Below are 5,758 nucleotides of genomic sequence, written 5' to 3'. Positions count from 1 at the left end.
GCCCCCACTCCCTGCCCTCAGTGACTTCATGGCCCAAGAATGTGCATCCAGCACATCAGACACTGGTTATAGCAAGCAGATCAAAGCCACAGAGGCTGGCTGTAACTTTATGGGTGCCCCATTGCCTTCTACCCACCTTCCTGGCCCCCAGCTCCCACATCCCCTCTGGCAGAGGCATGGGATAGTCCATGGGTACTGGGTGGCCACAGAGCTCCAGCTTGAATAAGACCCCACTTCTTGAGCCCAAAGTACCTCCTTAGCCTGGGGCCAGAACAGCTTGGAGCTGCAAATGGGAGGGCTGGCTCTCAGATGTCAGGAAAGAGGCCACCTGGCCAGACTACAGAAGAAGTACTGGGGACAAGAAAAGGGTAAGATGCACCACTGAAGAATTTCTCCAAAGGCCTGGGGAGCAGGGGCAGGGCCTGCCCTCAGAGGTTGGTTGCACAGGAACGCTGATACCCAGGAGAATCAGGACAGGAGAGGCTGCAGAGCAGAGGAACTCAGGAGACAACTGCAGAGGCTCAGAGGAAAGGGAGAAAGAGGGAGGAAGGTGATAGCTGGGATGATCTTGGGGGCTTCCTGGAGGAAGAGGGTGGAGCAGAGCCCTGAGGCCAGAGAGGGCCAGGAATGGTAGCAAGAATGAAGTACTAAGTGTCTCAGGAGAGCCAAGAGGTGGGAGAGGCCAGGAGTAAGGCCATCTGGGATAAGGGCAGGGCTGGCCTCCTGCTGAGGCCAGCAATGAGACCCTGTGGGCACACTTGGATGAAGCCTATGCCAATGTCCCAGGGGTAGCTGAGGCCAGCAGGACTCAGGGTGGACTTGGATGGGGGTGGCTAAGCCCTGCCCACTGTGGGAGGATGTCTCAGCTTCTGGACTATGAGCCAATGAAGGTCATCTGCCACCTTGGCCTGGCACAAAGCTGCCCTGCCCCCTGGGCTGGAGCTGGCCTGTGAAAGCCTTGGGACAGGGCTTCCTTCCTCTCCATGCTTTTGTTCAAGTTGATTAAACCTCAGGAATGCTTGTGACAAGGAACAGAGAGGCCTGCGTGCCTGCCTTCAGCTGCCTGTGGTTATCAAAATCTTCAAAGGGCAAAGTGCTAAGATCAGAAGGAGCTAAGAGTTGTCTGGAAGGAATAGAGAAATTCAGCAGCACCCCACAAACTCAGAAAAACTCCCAAGAGCCCCGGACTTCAGGACACCTCCAGAACCTTAGCAACATTCCCTGAATTTCAGTAATGACAGTAGAACCCAGAACCTCAGTGTTGCACCCAAGCGCTCTCAGAAGTTCCAAAACACAACAGAACTCTAAAACACCTTAGGGCACTAACTGTACTCCAAGGACCCTCACTCAGATGCTGGCAAAGCAAGGACAGATTGTGGCAGAATGGTCCAAATCACAGTGAGCAGCTGCAGGAACGAGCGATCTCCCCCATGGCTCCCCATCCTCCCATCCCTTGGCTCTGAGTCCAACAGCACACCCCAAAGTCCTCTGACATCCAAGCCCAGCAACAGTCCAATCCCACAGCACAGCAGAGAGGACCCAAAAAGGGGTGCTTCAATCTTACAGTGGGGCATGGTCTGTGCCCACCTGGGCAGCCTGGTGCCCTGAGAGTCCATGGGTGAGCAGTCAAGGCTGAGTCAAACTCAGGCACTCGGGGACCTCAGGGTCTGCTCACATGGACACTCTCGCGCACACACACGGAACGGCATCCAGCACACAAGGGTCTTAACTAGCCTGGGGTTTCCAGCTGGAAAGCAGTGTTACTGGCTGCCAAGTTCAGGAGAGGAAGAGTGCTGGGCACCTGTAATCCCAGTGACTGGGAGGCTGAGGCAGGAAGTTGGCAAGTTTGAGGCCAGTCTTGTCACTTAGCCAGACCCCGTCTCAAATAAAAAAAGGTTTGAGGGTGTAGCTCAGTGGTAGAGCAACTGAGATCAATTCTCAGCCTCTCTCTCTCTCTCTCTCTCTCTCTCTCTCTCTCTCTCTCTCTCTCTCTCTCTCTCTCTGTCACACACACACACACACACACACACACACACACACACACACGAAAGAGGAAGAGTGTGGCTCTGACGTCCTCCATCCCTCTCCCCTGCCATGCAAGAGGCAGAGCATCATACAGTACATAAGCCCTTCCTGGAACTCTTGTCGCCCTCACCAATAGCACCATCCTGACATGAGGAACTTAGGTCATGCTGCTGTGGTGGGACTAAGGACTTGGTGAGGAGGAGGAAGAGGCAGCGCGTGCTTCCCCTCCCAGAGGGCTGGGCAAGAACTGATTTGGAGGAGGGAAGGCAGGGAGGCAGATTTCAGCTCAGTTCAAAGGAAGCTTTCTTATTCTCACAGAGTAGTGAGCCTCCCTTCAAGGGAAGCAATCAAGAAAAGGCTGAGCTGGGTGCAGGTGGTGCTTGCCTGTAGGTGCAACTGAGGCAGGAGCATCACTTAAGCCCAGGAGGTTCAAGGCCAGCCTGGACAACATAGCAAGACCCTGTCTCAAAACAAAACAAAACAAAACAAAAAGACTGGTGACACCTAGGTGCTACAGAGGTTTCCTGCCTTCAGATGTAGACAGGCCACAGGCCATGAGGATTCCCCAGCTGTAAGAGCCCCAGATTCTCCTTTCCCAGCACGCGCTCCCTAGACCACCATGGTGTGGCCTTGAGAAGTAGCTTCGGTGCTGGACACTGACCGCAGGACTCGGGGCAGTGCTCTCCTCCTGCCCATGAATGTAACGTTGCCCTATACTGGTTCCCCAGTGGCCGCTGAGGACAGCCATCCCCTGATCCCTCAGAATGCCCGCCCTATCAGTCCTGCCCCTTCCTGCCTCCAAGCCTCAGCTCATGCTCCAGCCCAGGGCCACCCCTTCTCCCTGCTCCCCGACCTGTCCCCATCCTACCTGGCCTTCCAGGCCCTGCTCCAACCCCACCTCTTCCAGTCGCGTCTTGTCCTCTCCCTCTGTTTCTCTTCTTCGGTTTCTATCACTCTGGGGAGACTTCAGGGTGCTCCCCTCACAACTGGCTTGATTCTGAGACCCTCTGGGACCAAGAGGATGGTTGATTGTGTGGGCTCAGCAATTGGCCCTGAGCAGGGTCCCCAGCACCTGCTTTAAAAGGTGCTTGATCTCCTCCTCCCCCACCCGGAAGGCAGCCCCCTCCTTCCCAACTCTGGCCCTGCCCCTCCTCCTGTCCCCCAGACCTCCCGCCTGCCATTCCGGGATCAGAGAAACCCACCCCACCCCCTCCTCCCTGGCTGCGAAGGGGCCTCACACAGCACACAGGGCAGCTTGTCTCCCGCAGCGGAGCCTCTCCGCCCCTCAAACCATTTGCCCGAAACTTGATCTCTTTGGCCCTCAGAATCACCTCAGTGGAGAAGCCTGCACAGGGCTTTGATGGCTGGGTTTCCCCAGCTGTGGTGCGGATGGGCTCAGGAACCCCCTACCTCCCCTCATTTGTCACCATCCATCACTCCCAGGAGGCCATTGCCTGATGAATTGCACTGAGACCGGCCACCAACTCAGCTTTTAATAACCGATCAGCATCCTGCTGCTGCCCAGCTGGGCTGAGGGCCCTAACCAGGGTTGGGAGGGGTGCCCGCAGTGCGAGAAGGGGGTAATCACACTTTCATGTGACTTGGGGTTGGAATTCAGGTATAGTCCATCCCATGGGGAAGCCAAAAAGACCCCCTCAGAGAGCTTTCTCCTCCAATCCTTGTAGAGAGGCTGCAGTTCTGGGGTCCTGCTCATCACCCCGGGGCACATTTCTGCAAACCCCAAGGCTGCAGGGACAGCCAACCCTGACCTCTAAGCACCTGAGCAGGGTTCACCATGCTCCTCCCTCCGCCTCCTAGAGGGGACACCCAGCAGGGATGCAAATAAGACCAGGGAAGGAAAACAGCAGCTTTAAAGGTATAAAAACCCGGGGGCAGGGGGACGGGGCGGGGGGGGGGGGAGCGCTAATAGAATGAGACAAACAACATCACCCTATGTACATGTATGAATACACAAATGGTACGACTCTACTTCACTACAACCAGGTATAGAAACCTACGCTGTGGCAGGAGGGAGAGGAGGGGTGGGAGGGGTGGATAAAGGCTGGGACAAGAAGTGGGCTCTAAATTCTTAAGAGAAAGGAACTGGGGAAGGGGTCTCTTTCTCTCTGAAGGCTAAAGGCAATGCAGTCAATAAACGGGTTGGGCAGTCTAGAGGCCCAGGCCTTAGGGATATGAGCCTGGTTTCCAATGCTGGTCAAGACCCAGGATGAGAGGGCACAGGGACAAGAATGGTGCCAAGGTGGGCAACTGCCAGGAGGAGAGAAAGGCAGGGAGAAAAGCACCCTCTTTGCAGCCCAAGCCAAGACAGAGAAGTGGTGAGCCAGCTCTGACCTGCCCGCCATCTTCCTCATGCAGAATTGTCCATAAAAGAAGGATAAGACCCACATAAAGAGATAGGCATGATGGTAGTGCACACTTGTAATTCCAGTAGCCCTAGGAGGCTGAGGCAGGAGGATCTCAAGTTTGAGACCAGTCTCAACAACTTAGTGAGACCCTGTCTCAAAATTTAATTTTTTTAAAAAGACTAGAGATGTATGTAGCTCAGTGGTAAAGTACCCCTAGGTTCCATGTCCAGTAACCAACCCGCCCCCACCTGAAAAAAAGAACTAAAGAACAAAGAAAGAAAAGACACACACGAAGAGAGAAGTGACCTCTGGCTCACTTTTAGGAATTCATCGCCAAAAAAGCTTACATAGATAGGCAGCCAAGATGCCCAAGGCTATTGTAATGACAAAAAAAAAAAAAAAATCGACAATAAACCCAATATCCATTAACAAGTTTTTAAACCTTTTTTCTTTTTGTTGTTGTTGTTTTGTTTATTTGCCATATTGGTGTTTGAGCATGTTAGGCAAGCAAGCACTCTACCACTGAGCTAAGCTCTCATCCATAAGCTTTAATAATCCATATAGTGAAGTACTATTTCTTTGGGGTTTTGTTGTTCTTGACGTTTATTTCTTTTTTGGTACCAGGGTACTTAATCACTGAGCCACATCTCCGGCCCTTTTTAAAACTTTTTATTTTGAGAGAGGGTCTCACTATGTTGCTTAGGGCCTTGCTAAGTTGCTAGGGCTGGCTTTGAACTTGTGATGCTCCTGCTTTGGCCTCCTGAGTCACTGGGTTTACAGGCATGCACCGCCATGCCAGTGTGAAATACTATTTCACTGTTTAAAAAGAACAAGGTATTTCCTGATGGTAGAACTTCCAAGACATACTGCCAAGTAACAGTAACACAGTAACCAAGAAAGCTAGTTGTTGAACAATACGTCAGTCGTCAGTCGCAATCCCATTTTATGCTTACACTAGGTAGACATGTGTATGTGCGTGCGTGGATGCGTGTGTGCATGTGTGTGTGTGTGTGTGAAGATATAAAAGTGAATCTGGCAGCCACATAGCAAACTGTTGGCAGTGGTCACACTTGAAGAGGGGGTGAATTTGACAGAGAGCAGGGGATTTTCACTTGTTTGGAATGTGTATTTTAAAACTTGCATTGCCTGTGTAATTTTTTTTTTGTAATAAGCAAAAGGAAACTGTAAGCTCCGTTGAAGGTTGATGTGAGCACAGATCTGTGAAGGTATCACTGAGTTGTGTGGATTCCATCCCTAGCCTCCCTCCAAGTAAGATGCAGCCGTAAGACACAGACTCAGTATTGGTCAATGAGTTGGGAAAAGAAGTTTTAACCCAGCATGGTGGTGCACACCTGTAATCCCAGTGA

The sequence above is a fragment of the Sciurus carolinensis genome, chromosome 2 (assembly GCF_902686445.1).
Source record: "Sciurus carolinensis chromosome 2, mSciCar1.2, whole genome shotgun sequence".
In the NCBI taxonomy this organism is placed as follows: Eukaryota; Metazoa; Chordata; class Mammalia; order Rodentia; family Sciuridae; genus Sciurus; species Sciurus carolinensis.
The sequence above is the reverse complement of the archived record's forward strand: the minus strand, read 5'-3'. Positions refer to the sequence as shown.